This window comes from Bombina bombina, chromosome 3, assembly GCF_027579735.1.
Source record: "Bombina bombina isolate aBomBom1 chromosome 3, aBomBom1.pri, whole genome shotgun sequence".
Lineage (NCBI taxonomy): Eukaryota > Metazoa > Chordata > Amphibia > Anura > Bombinatoridae > Bombina > Bombina bombina.
The window spans coordinates 590361031-590380301 of NC_069501.1; positions in this window are offsets into that span (position 1 = coordinate 590361031).

Sequence of the window (19271 nt, forward strand, 5' to 3'; positions counted from 1 at the left end):
CATTATGCTGCACATTATACAGCAACATGATCTTTTGATTTCTGATCCAATTTTGTTTTTTTATATGAGTTCTCTCTCCTATTTATAGAAAGAAATGAGGCAATCCTGGGTGGTTAATCAGGTTAACCAATAAAGGACCAGATTGCAAGTGGCACTTGATTTAGCACTTTCGCTGGTGTGATTATACCTCTAGAAGTAATCTTTTTGCGTGCATGAGTTAGTGCATGTATTAAAAGTTGAAAGTAAAAGTTTGCACACAAGCAAAACCCAAAGCACACTAACTTCAGGACATCAATATAGCAACCTTGACATCTTATTCTCCCCACAGACTTTAATGGAGCGCAGAAGATAATCCTAACACTTAGTGCTCTCATTCAAACCCAACAGGAGTTATTAATATTTTACATTTCAATGTTTTTCACACATAGAAAAATGTTATTATATATATATATATATATATATATATATATATATATATATATATATATATATATATATATATGTATGTATATATATATATATATATATTCCTATAGATATATAGGTATAGATATATATTTTACATTAACATGATCAGATCTATATATTGAAATATATTTAATACAAATTACATTCTATGTAGAGAACATTGGAATGTAAAATATGTTGTACATTATAATCCATATCATTTTAACATTGTATATGAATTCAATGCCACTCAAAACTATTAACCCCTTATGCTCCTTCACCTCAGTGCAACTTACACTATTAACCCCTAATCAACCATGACCTAAAGACCCCTAACCTATTAACCCCTAAACCACCACAAAGCCCATTGCAATAATCATTTATAAACCCCTAATCCGCCACAACCCCCAACACAAACTACCCCAACACTACTAAACTATCTGACAGCTAAGCCCTAGAGCTCTAAGCTAGCACCCAAAAACATAAAAAACACTATAATTAATAGAATTAAAACTTTTTCTATTGGTTGATTGGACTAAGAATTCAAACATCAGCCAATAGAAATTAAAGAGCACCCCTAAATAAGAAGGGACCTAATTTTCAAACTTCAGTGTGCTGCGGTGACTGCATGAAGATGATGTCTGCAAGAAGATAAGACGCATTGGATGGAAGATAAAAGAAGATGGAAGAAGAGTACTGCTGACATGAAGATGAAGGTAACCGCCCATGAGGAAAGGAGAGGAGCACTTTCAAGTTGGGTGGGTAGAAACTTTGGGGTTTAGAGTTAGGATTTTTTTGGGGTGGGATTTTTTTCTTAGAATTGTTTTTTTTTCTTTTTTTTATTTTTAAACTAAAAGAGCTGAAATAATGTTAGGGCAGTGTCCTACAAAAAGCCATGTGGTGGGCAATTTTTTTAAGATAGGGATTTTTTGAGGTTTTTTAGATTATAGTTTTTTTTTTATTTAAGATTTTTTTTAGTATAGGGCTTTGTTTGTTATTGTGCAAAAGAGTTATGTTAACATTAGGGAACTGTCCTATCATCCTGTCCTGTCCTTTTCAAGGCAATCTTTTTTTACACTTTTTTATGATATATATATATATATATTTTAATGGGCAAAAGAGCTGAAATTACTTTAGTGGCGGCGATGTCGGGGAGCGGTGGAATAGGGGTTAATATCTTTATTATAGTGGTGGCGATGTTGGGGTGTGGCTGAATAGGGGTTAATAAATGTTATTAGTGGCTGAGATGTCGGGAGAGGCAGATTAGGGGTTAATAACTTTAATTTAGTGTTTGCGATGTGGGAGGGCCTCGGTTTAGGGGTTAATAGGTAGTTTATGGGTGTTAGTGTACTTTGTAACAGATTAGTTATGAGTTTTGTGTAACAGTTTTGTTGCATAAACTCATAACTGCTGCTCTCAAATTCGAAACGGATCGTGTCGGTATAGGCTGTTACGCAAGCTTTTTAGCCTCACAGCAAAACTTGTAATGGCAGCGCTATGGAAATCCCACACAAAAAAATGTATTTTTTTGAGTGCGAGACTGACGTTGCTTTACAGGCTAAAAGGCTTGCGGTACAGCTATACCAGCAAGACTCGTAATGGTTGTGTTACTGTTTTAAACTCATAATCTAGGTGTTTGTTAGTAAAATAACCACTTTATTAGAATAAACCGGGGACCCTTCTTTCTCTGACAAAAATCCTTGGAGTTGTATTAAATAGATGTTCCTCTTTTGAATAAAACTACTTTGTGTTTTTGTGCAGTGGAGTCATGTTCCTGATCACTATCACAGCTGTTGCAGTCGTCCTTATCAACCCCAATGAACTACAAACCTTCAGAAATTAGCTGTGCACAGCCCTGCATTTCCTTTTATTCCCTGTATTAATTTAAATGGTTTTGCTGAAACATGTCAACATTTTTTAATGTGAAAAATTCTGTACATTTGTATGCTTAATGGAACACTTTTTTAGTTTATCACCCTTTCAGCGAAACCTAGGACTTTAGCTAATTTATTGTCTCCTCTATTAACCCATTAGCAAGGGACATGATTTACTTTATTAACAAAAAGATATCATTTTCTGTTTTACAAATAATAAACATATAATGATTAGAAAAAAGGATTGTTCCTACACAATCAGTTAAAATCAGTTAAAATAGTAAGGGCCAGATTACAAGTGGAGCACTTTTATGAAAGCGATATTTGCGATCCACTTTGTAATACCAGCGCACGTTAATGTGCTCTGGTATAACAAGTTGTCAGCAATGGGAATGCAACCTCACGTTCACATTGCTGGGAAGCATTGTGTTAACAAGAGCACGCTTCTATAGACTACTATAGGCCGATTTATTAATGTGCCTATAGGAGCCTATAGGCATATTAATGTGCCTATTAATAAAGTGGATCAAGTCTACCGCACATTGATAAATGCCGACAGCATACGCTGTCTGCATTTATCATTGCACAAGCATTTCACTAGCAATACTTGTGCAATGCCACCCCCTGCACATTCGCGGCCAATCGCCGTTAGCAGGGGGTGTCAGTTAACCCGATCGTATGCGATCGAGCGGACTGCTGTCCGCCGCCTCAGAGGTGGCGGACGAGTTAAGGAGCAGCGGTCTTAAGACCGCTGCTTCTTAACTCCTGTTTCTGGCGAGCATAAAGGCTCACACGGAAACAAGTGCATTGGGGCCAATAAGGGGCATGATAAATTGGCCCCATAATCTCTTTAAATAAGACTATTACCCTTCTAATAAATAGTGAAGTAGATCTGTGGAATTCTTTTGAGAGTGTTAACCACTCCTATAAAGCTTTTTAATTTACATAATATGATCCTGCATAGTGTAACTCTTACCACTTGCAGAAGGCTTCACACAAAAGCAGACATGTATTCATTATTTTGTAAGAACTCAAAGAATTTCTATTTTCACCCAGCACTAGTCATATCTCATCTACCATAGCTTTAGCGATTAGACTATTCTTGAGCTGCCCAACAAAACTAAATGTCTAAAAAGACACTCAAATCATTTCTATGCCAAACTGCAGTTCATTATTTAAGATATCCCGGCAACTCACATCAGAATTAATCCTTTCCTACCTATAGGTTATGGAACTTTCCAGGTGCTGAGCCATGACAATCACCATAACCAAATGAATATGAGACAAACACAAACAGTAATAATTATTTCATTCTACACACAGTCTTGTTCCCTCTTCAATGTAATCTGGAAATTAATTCAGACCTTTTGTCACTGGTCTATAAGGGTTCAATAGGAGGCACTGATCTAAAAATAAATAATATGTTTTATACTTTTGAAATGTATATGCACTGAAATATGGTTCTGATTTTAAATACTGTCTGGCTGTCTGAATTCTATGGCATCTATTTATCAAGCCGTTAACCGCAAATACGCTGGAATTCCGCAGTGTATTTGTGGCAAGCCTGATTCGCCTTAATTATCAAACCCTACAAACCGGCAAAAGTAGAATTTTGTGACGTAACATACGATCCGCTGGACTCAGTCTGACACAGATCGATGCTTACGTCACTACAGATGTTCCAAACGCAAGTTAGGCACAATCTGAATACTTTTTTAAGTTATCAAATACCTACCAGGTACGCTCGCCACTATTATGGCCCAGCGTACATGGTTTTCAATCCGGCGCCCTGGAGGTGGCGGATGCCATAGGAATCAATGGGAGTCGGAAAGCAGCAAAAGCTTATGTTCTCTGCTGCCCATGTTCGCTGCTGCCCGATATCCCATTGATTCCTATGGGAATGTTTACACCTAACACCCTAACATGTACCCCGAGTCTGAACACCCCTTATTAACCCCTAATCTACCGTCCCTACACCGCCGCCACCTTAATAAACTTATAAACCCCTTAACCGCCACTCCTGGAGCCCACCGCCATCTACATTATACTTATTAACCCCTAATCTGCCGCCCCCTACACCGCCGCCACCTACATTATATTTATTAACCCCTAATCTGCCCCCCCCACACCGCCACCTACATTATATTTATTAACCCCTTATCTGCCCCCTACACTGCCGCTACCTACATTATAAGTCTAACCCTAACACACCCTAACTTAAATATAACAAATAAATCTAAATAAATATTACTATCATTAACCCTTTGAGTGCTAATGACGGCTCTGAGCCGTCACAGAGTTTCTCACTCTAGTGCTAATGACGGCTCAGAGCCGTCATGAGCACTCTCCCACCTTGAGGGAGATCTGGGGGCTCCTTACTGCTCCTACCCCGGCGATCATGCCTGTAGAATGACAGGCATCGCCGGGGCTTCACGTGATGTGCGGTGACGTCACGCGCAATTACGTGATGACGTCACTGCGCAACTTTATTTATACTTAACAATATTAAGTATAGGAGGAGGGGGCATGCTGCTTAGAAGCCTGTATCTCAGGCATCTAAGCAGCTACAGTGTTGGATAGGTAATTGCCTAACCTTTCCAACAGTGTAAGTATTGGGGGTCTGTAAAAAAAAATAAAAAATAACACTACACTATAATTAAATAAATTAACTAAATTAAATACAATTAATTACAATTGAATACAATTATCTAAAGTATGAAAAAAACACTAAATTACAGAAAATAATAAAATAATTACAAGATGTTTAAACCAATTACACCTACTCTAACCCCCCTAACAAAATAAAATAGCCCCCCAAAATAAAAAAACTACCTACCCTACACTAAATTAAAAATAGCCCTTGAAAGGGCCTTTTTGCGGGGCATTGCCCCAAAGTAATCAGTTCTTTTACCTGTAAAAAAAAAATTACAACCCACCCAACATTTAAACCCACCACCCACACAACCGACCCTACTCTAAAACTCACCCAATACCCCCTTAAAAAAAAAACTAACACTAACCCCTTGAAGATCACCCTACCTTGAGAAGTCTTCACCAAACCGGGCCGAAGTCCTCAACAAATCCGGCAGAAATGGTTCTCCAGACGGGCAGAAGTGGTCCTCCAGATGGGCATAAGTCTTCATCCAGGCGGCATCTTCTATCTTCATCCATCTGGCGCGGAGCGGGTCCATCTTCAAGACATCCAACGTGGAGCATCCTCTTCTTTCGACAGCGACTGAAGAATGGAGGTTCCTTTAAGTGACGTCATCCAAGATGGCGTCCCTTCAATTCCGATTGGCTGATAGAATTCAATCCTATTGGCTGATCCAATCCAATCAACTAATAGAAATCTATCAGCCAATCGAAATTGAAGAAACACAGTCTTGGACGACGTCACTTAAAGGAACCTTCATTCTTCAGTCACTGTCGAAAGAAGAGGATGCTCTGCGTCAGATGTCTTGAAGATGGACCCGCTCCGCACCGGATGGATGAAGATAGAAGATGCCGCCTGGATGAAGACTTCTGCCCGTCTGGAGGACCACTTCTGCCGGATTCGTTGAGGACTTCGGCCAGGTTGGGTGAAGACGTCTACCGATGATCTTCAAGGGGTTAGTGTTAGGTTTTTTTAAGGGGGGATTGGGTGGGTTTTAGAGTAGGGTTGGTTGTGTGGGTGGTGGGTTTTAAGGTTGGGGGGTTGTCATTTTGTTTTACAGGTAAAAGAGCTGATTACTTTGGGGCAATACCCTGCAAAAGGCCCTTTTAAGGGCTATTTGTAATTTAGTTTAGGGTAGGGTTTTTTTATTTTGGGGGGCTTTTTAATGTTGTTAGGGGGATTAGATTAGATGTAATTAGTTTAAAAAATATTGTAATTTCTTTATTATTTTCTGTAATTTAGTGTTTGTTTTTTTGTATTTTAGATAATTTTATTTAATTGTGTTTAATTGTATTTAGTTTAGGGAATTTATTTAATTATAGTGTAGTGTTATGTGTAATTGTAACTTAGTTTAGGTTTTATTTTACAGGTATATTTGTATTTATTTTAACTAGGAAGTTATTAAATAGTTAATAACTATTTAATAACTATTGTACCTAGTTAAAATAAATACAAACTTGCCTGTAAAATAAATATAAACCCAAAACTAGCTACAATGTAACTATTAGTTATATTGTAGCTATCTTAGGGTTTATTTTATAGGTAAGTATTTAGTTTTAAATAGGAATAATTTATTTAATGATAGTAATATTTATTTAGATGTATTTAAATTATATTTAAGTTAGGGGGTGTTAGAATTAGGGTTAGACTTAGGTTTAATGGTTAATAAATTTAATATAGTGGCGGCGACGTTGGGGGCGGCAGATTAGGGGTTAATAAGTATAATGTAGGTGGCGGCGGTGTAGGGGGCAGATTAGGGGTTAATAAGTATAATATAGGTGACGGTGGGCTCCGTGAGCGGCGGTTTGGGGGTTAATAATTGTATTTAGTTGCGGCGGGGTCTGGTAGCGGCGGTTTATGGGTTAATACATTTATTAGAGTTGCGGTGGGCTCCGGGAGCAGCGGTTTAGGTGTTAATACATTTATTAGAATTGCGGTGGGCTCCGGGAGCGGCGGTATAGGGGGTAAATCAGTATAGTATAGTGTGGGTGTTTAGTGACAGGGTACCAAGAAAGCTGTAAAAATGTCGAAAAGCAGCGAGATCGATGACTTTTAGTTAACAACAGTCCGCTGCTCATCGCACCGTGCTTGGTGTGCAGCTTTTTGACAGCTTTTTTGATCATTTTGGAGAGTGTAATCAGGTCCGCGGCAGCGATGTTAGGCGATCTTAGGCGAGTGTATTGGTGTCGTCGAATGCAGGTAAGTTGACACTTTGATAAATAGATGCCTATGTATTGAAGCCAATCACAAGCATTCAGAGAATTGTTGGTTCTGACTGAGCTTAGCTGCTAAACATTAAAGGGACACTCAAGTCAAAATAAACTTTTATGATTCAGTTAAAGCATGCAGTTTTAAGATACTTTCCAATTTACTTCCATTATCACATTTATATGCACACTTTCTGGGGAACTCCTACTGAACATGTGCATATGTATACTAATCTGTGATTTGCTGATGTCTGTCACATGATACAGGTGGCTTGAAAATGGGAAAATGAGAAAAATAAATTTGTCAAAAAAAATGTACTACTTATTTGAAAGTCAGAGTAGGTGTTAAATCATTGTCTTTTTATTATGCACTTTTTTTCATTATGCAATTCTACTGCAATGAGTGGTCCTTTAAAACAGAAAAGAGCAATAGTAAGCGCCCTTATGTGCTACAACATTTTATTATTGCATGGTTTCTTTTAAAAGAACTCTGGGTTTACCCAGATTTGACTCAAGACATTGGGGTAGATTTATTAAAGGTTTAGCGAACATGATTCTTGTGACATGCTTGTGTAATGCCGCCCCCCTGCACATTTGCGGCCGCTAGCAGAGAGTGTCAATCATCCTGATCGGATCGGAATGATTGCAGTCCGCCACCTAAAAGGTGGTGGAGAAGTTACGACTGCTGCTTCTTAACTTCCGTTTCTGGTGGACAAGAAACAATGGGCGTAGAATGCAGTATCCGCTGCTTAATAAATCTACTCCATTGTGCTGGATCCTAAAATAAAATGACACCCCCTGGCTCTCCATCCACTAAACCTGCCATTTCAAATATTAAAGAGAAATGAAACCCAAAATTTGCCTGGATCCTAAAATAAAACGATGCCCCTTGGCTTTCCATCCACTTAACCTACCCAAAGTCAGCAATTTCAAAAAGAGACATGAAACCCAAAAATGTTCTTTCATGATTTGGATAGATTGTACAATTTTAAACAACTTTCCAATTTCCTTCTATTATCTAATTTACTTTATTCTCTTGGTTTTCTTTGTTGAAGGAGCATAAATGCACTACTGGGAGGTAGCTGAGCAAATCAGGTGAGAAATAAACTAGAAAGTTATTTAAAATTGCTTTTTCTGAATCATTAAGGAAAAATGGGTGTCATGTTCCTTTACAGGTAAATAGACAGAAATGTCACACTCAGTTAATGGACCCCATAATAAGACAAAATACACTGTCCCTATGTGCCTCGCCCACCACTTAATGCTAAATCCTGTAATCCCACCTAGTTAAGTTATGGAGCTGGATCTAGTTTCAAAGGGGGTTAATCACATAGTTGATGTCAGCTTCAATCAAACATTGCTTTGTCCTAAACTGATCAGTCGGTAGCTGTTGACTATGTACTTATACAGCGCCTAAGTGGCCTTGTTGAGCTTCAAAACAGTCCACATTTGTCCATAGCTATCTTTAACTATGTGTTTGACCCCTGTTCAAGTACAGGTGTGATAATAACATGATCTAACACATACGAGCATTTTATTTTTGCCCCTTTATGTCCCTTTAGTAACATCTAAAGCCCACATGCCTGGATTAGTAATGCTAAACTCTGCAGCCCCCATGCCTGGATTAGTAATGCTAAACTCTGCAGCCTCCATGCCTAAATAAGTATTGCTAAACTCTGCATCCTCTATGCCTGGATTTGTAATGCTAAAATCTTAACCACACATGACTGGATTAGTAATGCTAAACTCTGCAATCTCCATGCCTGAATAAGTATTGCTAAACTCTGCATCCCCCATGCTTGGATTTGTAATGGTAAAATCTTAACCCCACATGCCTGGATTAGTAATGCTAAACTCTGCAGCCCACATGCCTGGATTAGTAATGCTAAACTCTGCAGCCTCCATGCTGTTGGTGATATACTCACCCTGGACTGAATAACTCCTTCAGACCAAGACAGGTTAAAAAGAGTTTGTATATTGATTACACACTGCAGTATGGAGAGAAACAATACAAAGTTTTACTCTGAGGGGGTCAGTCCCCTTCCCAGGTATTTATACATTCCACATCTAGGCTATTTACAGCTTATGATTAGCTAGCTAAAAAAAATGCAAGGGTTTTAACAAATATGGTTACAACATAAGTAAATAACAGTTACACATCAGAATTGTGTTTGAGAATACATCAAAACAAAACAAAGGTCAGAGATGAACTAGATACATTCCCAATGTTTACAATGAGTTGTGTACATACATTCATATATTTGGCCTATCAAGATAACCAGGATTTAAGTATTTACTGATACTAGCTGAAATGCAAGGACTTAAACAATGATAGAAAAAGATTAGATTGAGAAACAAATAAACAGACACAATCAGAACTAGCTATATTTTATGGTCCCATTAACCAGAGGGGCCCTCCTGACTAATAATGCGCACATACAAATTAACCCATTCAGACCTCACAAAGCACTGCAAAAAACAGAGACAGATATTGCTTATTATTTTCAACAGTCCCTCCTCTGATGCTGTTAAACTCTGTGACAAAAGCATCAAACAGCAATATGATTTAGTCGCCGACGGGTGAACTCCATATCAAACTGCAGTATAGAGTCGCCGTGGCCATAGCGAATGGGCACATGTGGGGCTGAATCTTCACAGGAGAGCATCAGTCTGCTGGTTGCTGGGCTGACAAGGCTGCAGAGCTTGTGTAGCATTAGTTTGAGACAGATTACTATGAGAGAAAGAAAAACAATTAGTACGAAAAAGATTAGCAAACCTTGCAGTATCTGTACCCCCAATTTTCCCAGCCATCCTGGCAGGCCAAAAGTTAAATCAACATCAAAACACTAAACTAAGTATCATGCAGAATGGGTAAGTAATACAATTGTTATTTTTCCATTTTTCTCTCTAAGTATTGAGCTTTGGTTCTCCACATAATTAAAAGATAAGGATGTAAGTCTGTGTAAACAAAGTGATAACATAATGGAATATGATATTACCTGAAGATAGGGTGTAGTTTTAAAGCACAAAACCAGCTACTTAATATACACAAATAAACCCGAAAATGCAATTTCTCATAAATTTTATACTCTGCAGCTGCTCTTACAAGTCTAATATAGATTAATATAAAAATAATTTTTCAATGTACTGTCCCTTTAAGAGACTGGGGTTGCCACAGACATACAATATATTGCTTTGTAATCTCTATCTAATAGCTAAACATAAGTACATACGTATTTGAGCACAATTATATTAACACCAAAACTACCTTGAATGCTCACTGCTATTAAATGGATTCAAAACTAATAATCCATCTGAAATAAACAAAAAAACAAATAGAGAATGTGGGGAAGGTGCAATATACAAAACCTCCCAGATACATTAGCCAAAATAATTCATCCAATCATCATTGGGAGAAAATGTAACAAGTATAATTTGTATATGTACTTTACAAAAAATTAAGCAAAATAAAAATGAATGTATAGTAATGTTTCATTAATAGTGAAACATTGTATACATTGTTGAAATGCCCAATTTAATAGTATTTTAACTGAAAGAACATTATTAATACAGAGGTACCAGACTCATGGATATGTGGTATGAAACCACAGATCCATCATGCACCTGTACCATCAGTGTGGCAGTAACAATAAATGCATTGTCTTGTTCCATGGGGTGGTATGGCAGACATAACTGGGAACAATGAGAATGCACAAAAATATAAAAGGATACATGGTGAGTTTGGTATACATATAACAATTACACAGTAATAGAATAAATAAATCATACAAAAATGAACTGTTATTATCTAAGTGACTATTAGAAGGTATATAAATCAGGGATTTTTCTTTACACTCTAGTAAACATCACCAGAGTGTAAATGCAGCATACAGGAATAATAACAAGTAAAAATGAGTCAAATCTCAGGAAACAGTCAGGCACTGTCAAAGAATAATACTTCCCAAACGCTCAGTCGTTTTGGATTTCCTTGCCAGTGATAGGATCAGTCTGTGGTGGCACCAATTTACAATGATATATGTGGATCCACGATTTAACTTCTGCAACTTTAATGGCTGTATGCGTGATAAGTAGTACACGGAAAAGTCCCTTCCATTTTGGCTGTAGAGCTGTTTTTCTAGAAAAACTTTTAACCATTATAAGATCACCAGGTGAGATGGCATGCACTACACGATTATCATTCTTTAACTGTGCAGCAAGTACCTGGATATGAAAAGACTTAAACATTGATGTTAGTTGTATGTCAGTCTCCAAAATCAACATAACAGATATTATATTTACAGCCTGTTTCTGAGCAATGTTAAATAGTCATCAGCATTTTACACAGGGGGTATTGTAAAATACAGGGTAATTTACATTTTTCTTTACAGGGTCAATAAAATTAAACTTTAATGATTTAGATAGGGCATGCAATTCCAAACAACCTTCAAATTTACCATTATCATCAAATCTGCTTGGTTCACTTGGTATTTTTTGTTAAAGGCTAAAACTAGGCAGGCTCATAGGCTGCAGCACTAATTGCCAAATAGCAAGTTTATAAAAAAGCACTGAGATAAGTGGGTAGTCTGCAGAGATTTGGATACTAAGTAATCACAGCGGTAAAAGAAGTTTATCAATACTACCGTGTTGATCATGTAAAATTGGGGAATGGGTAACAAAGTGACCATCTATTTTTTTATTTTTAAACAATAAAAAATGTCAAGTACACTGTCCCTTTAATTTCAAAAACACTTCCCCATGCTGATTGTATTAGTGACAAATCTTTAACACATAGATTCTGCAATTATCACTCCAAGGCAGGTATACGCTTTCTTGTTCTCCTCCAGACACATTAAGGAAAACTTTCCCTAGTTCACAAAGTAAGTCTTTCCTAATGACATTATTGAACAGTTTTGGAATATGTCATTCTGTTTCAGGACCTACAGTTACACTCAAAGGTTCTGATATGTGCTTATTTCCAACTCCAATAATCATTAAAGCTTTTGGCTATATTTACAAAGGGCTATGTACTTTGTCTATCAAGAACTGACAGTCAGTCAGAGACTACATTCTCCCCTCCTCCCTTTTTCTTATAGCACGCAGCTCCTATGTCTATACTGTCTGACTGCTCAAAAGTCTTATCTGTGTCAGATTTTTCTATAGTTAAAACATTTTATTCCACTTAAAAAACTTAAGTAAAAGAAGTTAGACAACCATATACAAACATTTTCATTAAGATTATACCAGGTTTAATTGTATTCATCCACTAAATATTATTTGAACTAAATATTGTCTTTGCATAATTATTGCAGCTGGTCAGTTCTGCAAATCAATACAAGACAATATGTATATATGAAAATTTGCGGCATATAATTTACCATCAATAATTCTGTGTAATTTCAATGGAGAACACAATAAACCTTATACACAAAAGTTTAAAATACAACTTTTACCTTCAACTGCACATTGTGCACTATTGCTCTGAAAAAATCATACAACGGAGACATTGAACACTGATAATCAACCACTAATTAAAACTTTCAAAAAATATTCACTCCTAAGGTAGAAAACCCACCATGCAAACTTCTAATATCTCCTTACATACCTCCAGCACCTCTTCAATATGTATACACATTTTCATGAGCATTATATTCTGAACCATCTAACAAAGAAATACATTTCCTCTCAATTATTCCTAATTTTACAAAATGGTATAATATACACTTACTTTGTCCATGGGTACTCCCTGATAAAGAACACTAAAACATGATTTACCCACTTAAAAAATATAAAGCACAGTTTTAATGTATTATTTAATCTTTTAATCATTAAAACACAAACTTTTCTACCACATACTTTTACCAGTCCATCTATCAGTATTCCTATACCCCTCTTACATGCAGCTATTGTGTCTGTATTTTAGTGCTGCTGGAGTGACCAACAATCTTTGCTCATGTGTCCCACCTTTCCATATTTGAAACATTTTATTCTTTTACCCCTTGCACTCTTTTTCTTATTTTTTTGCTCTTTTTCTTCCCTTACTGGGAGATTTAATTTTAAGTTTTTAATTTCTTTTTGATAATCCTCTAGTGAAGTCTTTAACGACTCACACTGTCTTTTTACTGCCTCAGTATTCCATTTAAAATATGCTTTCCACTCTTCTGATGTAGGGTTGTTCTTTTTTAAAACCTCTATTAAAACATTACTTAGGGTATTTATTTTATCCAGGTTCCAAGAGCCACCCTCTGGCCATATATTGGACCCTTTGTTTTGAGTTAGTCGGGACCATTTAGTATGGTACTTATTACAAAAAGGGCCATGGTGTTGATTCATATATTCTGCTTGGGAACCTTTTAGCCATTTAGGATTAGTGGAACAGCCTTTAGAGGAACTATGTTCTATTTTAAATTGACTTTTTACTTTTTACTATTTTTTTTTTTATTTTTTAAAAGTCACTTGGGGTTTTTACTTACAATTAACACAAATTCTTAAAAACTAAAACAACAAAAAACAACAAAACAGAACAAAAGATAATTGTATTGTATCAGGGGAACCTCCACCCCAACCTGGCAACACTACACCACGTGTTTGCCCTCAAAGGAACATTATACACTCATTTTTTTCTTTGCATAAATGTTTTGTAGATTATCTATTTATAGCCCATAAAGTTGTTGTTGTTTTTTTTTTTAAATGTATAGGTTTGCTTATTTGCAAATAACACTGCTCTGACTTTCAGACTCCCCACAGTTTTATGAGAATACCATTAGTTACCTACTCCAACTTGCTCCTGTTTATGTCCTTTTCAACAGAGCAAACTGAGAGCTCTGTGTAAGTTTTTAAACAGTTTTATACTTGATTTTTATATCAGTATCTGTGCATGTTATTCTTTATAGTAGTGTCTATTACATGCAGTTATATGAAAATGAGTATATATGAGTGTATACTGTCCCCTTAAATGACTACTGCAGTCTTACGTCTACCCAGGATAGCCCCTTCCTAAGATTAACAATATTTTCTTCACTGGGAATACTATCAATGCTCTCACAAAAAATAAAGCTGTCTAATCATGACTTATCCAAGAGCCAGGATAGCCCCTTCCTAAGATTAACAATATTTTCTTATCAGTGCTCTCACAAAAAATAAAGTTGTCTAATCAGGACTTATCCAAGAGGTTTTCCTAAACATATAATCAGAACAGGTAACTATGTGTCCTTTTAGGGTGTCTGCCAGGTCACAGTTTCAGAAATAGGTTTGTCACAGTTCCCCTTGCATTCAAACACTGACTGGTTAACGTCTGGTGGGACACTTTAAATAGACACCCTCCTAGGTCACAAATTTTAACTTTTTTATGAAAACAATTTACACAATACAACACATAACATTAATAAATCAATAAACAAAGCCTCTTAGGATAGCGTCACCCAGAACGCCAAACAGCTCTGACCCCTTACCCAGAGACACTCAATTACTGTTAAACTAAAAACAAAAATGTTCTTACCATTCAGAAGACCGGTCTAAATTGAGTGTCCCTGGAGCAGAAAGTCTTTGCCACTTGGACTGTTATCTGAGATTTTGCCATCCTGCCGACTACGCCATGTGTTGGTGATATACTCACCCTGGACTGAATAACTCCTTCAGACCAAGACAGGTCAAAAAGAGTTTGTTTATTGATTACACACTGCAGTATGGAGAGAAACAATACAAAGTTTTTCTCTGAGGGGGTCAGTCCCCTTCCCAGGTATTTATACATTCCACCTCTAGACTATTTGCAGTTTATGATTAGCTAGCTAAAAAAATGCAAGGGTTTTAACAAATATGGTTACAACATAAGTAAATAACAGTTACACATCAGAATTGTGTTTGAGAATACATCAAAACAAAACAAAGGTCAGAGATGAACTAGATACATTCCCAATGTTTACAATGAGTTGTGTACATACATTCATATATTTGGCCTATCAAGATAACCAGGATTTAAGTATTTACTGATACTAGCTGAAATGTAAGGACTTAAACAATGATAGAAAAAGATTAGATTGAGAAACAAATAAACAGACACCATCAGTACTAGCTATATTTTATGGTCCCATTAACCAGAGTGGCCCTCCTGACTAATAATGCCCACATACAAATTAACCCATTCAGACCTCACAAAGCACTGCAAAAAACAGAGACAGATATTGCTTATTATTTTCAACAATGCCTTAATAAGTATTGCTAAACTCTGCATCCCAGATGCCTGGATTTGTAATGCTAAAATTTTAACCCCACATGCCTGGATTAGTAATGCTAAACTCTGCAACCTCCATGCCTGAATAAGTATTGCTAAACTCTGCATCCCCATGCTTGGATTTGTATTGGTAAAATCTTAACCCCACATGCCTGGATTAGTAATGCTAAACTCATCAGCCTTAATGCCTGAATAAGTATTGCTAAACTCTGCATCCCCTATGCCTGGATTTGTAATGCTAAAATCTTAACCCCACATGCCTGGATTAGTAATGCTAAACTCTGCAGCCCACATGCCTGGATTACTAATGCTAAACTCTGCAGCCCACTATGCCTGGATTAGTAATGCTAAAATCTGCAGCCCACATGACTGGATTAGTAATGCTAAACTCTGGAGCCCACATGCCTGAATTAGTAATGCTAAACTCTGCAGCCCACATGCCTGGATTAGTAATGCTAAACTCTGCAGCCTCCATGCCTGAATAAGTATTGCTAAACTCTGCATCCCCTATGCCTGGATTTGTAATGCTAAAATCTTAACCCCACATGCCTGGATTAGTAATGCTAAACTCTGCAGCCCACATGCCTGGATTAGTAATGCTAAACTCTGCAGCCCACTATGCCTGGATTAGTAATGCTAAACTCTGCAGCTCACATGCCTGGATTAGTAATGCTAAACTCTGCAGCCCACATGCCTGGATTAGTAATGCTAAACTCTGCAGCCCACATGCCTGGATTAGTAATGCTAAAGTCTGCAGCTTCCATGACTGAATAAGTATTGCTAAACTCTGCATCCCCTATGCCTGGATTTGTAATGCTAAAATCTTAACCCCACAAATCTGGATTAGTAATGCTAAATTCTGCAGCCCACATGCCTGGATTAGTAATGCTAAACTCTGCAGCCCACTATGCCTGGATTAGTAATGCTAAACTCTGCAGCCCACATGCCTGGATTAGAAATGCTAAACTCTGCAGCCCATATGCCTGAATTAGTAATGCTAAACTCTGCAGCCCACATGCCTGGATTAGTAATGCTAAACTCTGCAGCCTCCATGCCTGGATTAGTAATGCTAAACTATGCAGCCCACATGCCTGGATTAGTAATGCTAAACTCTGCAGTCCACCATGCCTAGATTAGTAATGCTAAACTCTGCAGCCCACATGCCTGGATTAGTAATGCTAAAATATGCAGCCCACAAACCTGGATTAGTAATTCTAAACTCTGAAGCTCCCATGTCTGGATTAGTAATGCAAAACTCTGCAGCCCATATGCCTGGATTAGTAATGCTAAACTATGCAGCCCACATGCCTGGACTAGTAATGCAAAACTCTGCAGCCCATATACCTGGATTAGTAATGCTAAACTCTGCAGCCCCCATGCCTGGATTAGTAATGCAAAACACTGCAGCCCACATACCTGGATTAGTATTGCTAAACTCTGCAGCCCCCATGTCTGGATTAGTAATGCTAAACTCTGCAACCCACATGCCTGAATTAGTGATGCTAAACTCTGCAGCCCACATGCCTGGATTAGTAATGCAAAACCCTGCAGCCCACATACCTGGATTAGTATTGCTAAACTCTGCAGCCCACATGCCTGGTTTAGTAATGCAAAACTCTGCAGCCCACATACCTGAATAAGTAATGCTAAACTCTGCAGCCCGCATGCCTGGATTAGTAATGCTAAACTCTGGAGCCCCGATGCCTGGATTAGTAATGCTAAACTCTGCAGCCATCTTTCCTGAATTAGTAATGCTTAACTCTGTAGCTTCAAACCTGACTACACATACGCATATACATGTGCTATCAACACCAAATGTACCTTCTCTCCAACAGGGACAAACAGATGCCTAAAAAATTACATTTGAAAAGTAGAACAAATGTTCCCTTTGATATTTGCTGCTACCATTGAATGTTTCTAAGGAACATATGTCAATGTAGCTCTTTAGAAAGTTACGTTCTATTTAAGGAAAAAAGAAACTCTCAAAATGTTGTGTTTGAAAGTTGATCTTAATAGTGTTAAGTGCATAAGGAAATCAATATCTGATTTGTAATTTTATAACTTCTAATGCATCTTTTTCTCAAAGCAAATATAACATTCACAGTAGCAAAATTAACATTTCTCTAAAAAAAATGTCCTAATGTTTGGTATGTAAACATTCAAACTCTGATTACAACAAATAATAAAACATTCATTGTTTCATTGTTGTAGCTACTAGTCACCTTTAGTTACTATCCAGCCATCTTAAACAGAATTACCTACAACTATCTTGTCCTGTGCCACCAATCTACGGCCTAGATTTAGAGTTGGGCGGTAGCCATGAAAACCAGCGTTAGAGGCTCCTAACGCTGGTTTTTACCGCCCTCTGGTATTTGGAGCCAGTCATTAAAGGGTCTAACGCTCACTTTTCAGCCGCGACTTTTCCATACCCCAGATCCCCTTACGTCAATTGCGTATCCTATCTTTTCAATGGGATCTTTCTAACTCCAGTATTTAGAGTCGTGGCTGAAGTGAGCGTTAGAAATCTAACGACAAAACTCCAGCCGCACAAAAAAAGTCAGTAGTTAAGAGCTTTCTGGGCTAACGCCGGTTTATAAAGCTCTTGACTACTGTGCTCTAAAGTACACTAACACCCATAAACTACCTATGTAGCCCTAAACTGAGGTCCCCCCACATCGCCGCCACTCTATTAAATTTTTTAACCCCTAATCTGCCGACCACCACCTACGTTATACTTATGTACCCCTAATCTGCTGCCCCTAACACCGCCGACCCCTATATTTATTAACCCCTAACCTGCCCCCCACAACGTCGCCGCCAGTTACCTACAATAATTAACCCCTAATCTGCCGACCGCAAAGCGCCGCTACCTATGTTATCCTTATGTACCCCTAATCTGCTGCCCCTAACACCGCCGACACCTATATTATATTTATTAACCCCTAATCTGCCCCCCTCAACGTCGCCTCCACCTGCATACACTTATTAACCCCTAATCTGCCAAGCGGACCGCACCGCTACTATAATAAAGTTATTAACCCCTAATCCGCCTCACTCCTGCCTCAATAACCCTGTAATAAATAGTATTAACCCCTAATCTGCCCTCCCTAACATCGCCGACACCTAACTTCAATTATTAACCCCTAATCTGCTGACCGAATTTCGCCGCTACTGTAATAAATGGATTAACCCCCAAAGCTACGTCTAACCCTAACCCTAACAACCCCCTAAGTTAAATATAATTTAAATCTAACGAAATAAATTAACTCTTATTAAATAAATTATTCCTATTTAAAGCTAAATACTTACCTGTAAAATAAACCCTAATATAGCTACAATATAAATTATAATTATATTATAGCTATTTTAGGATTTATATTTATTTTACAGGTAACTTTGTATTTATTTTAACCAGGTTCAATAGCTAAAATAGTTAAAATAATTACAAAATTACCTGTAAAATAAATCCTAACCTAAGTTACAATTAAACCTAACACTACACTATCAATAAATAAATTAAATAAAATACCTACAATTACCTACAATTAAACCTAACACTACACTATCAATACATTAATTAAATACAATACCTACAAATAACTACAATTAAATAAACTAACTAAAGTACAAAAAATAAAAAGAACTAAGTTACAAAAAATAAAAAAATATTTACAAACATTAGAAAAATATTACAACAATTTTAAACTAATTACACCTACTCTAAGCCCCCTAATGGAATTACAAAACCCCCTAAAATAAAAAAATGCCCTACCCTATTCTACCGGATTGAACTTGATTCTGATTGGCTGATTCCATCAGCCAATCAGAATTTTCCTACCTTAATTCCGATTGGCTGATAGAAT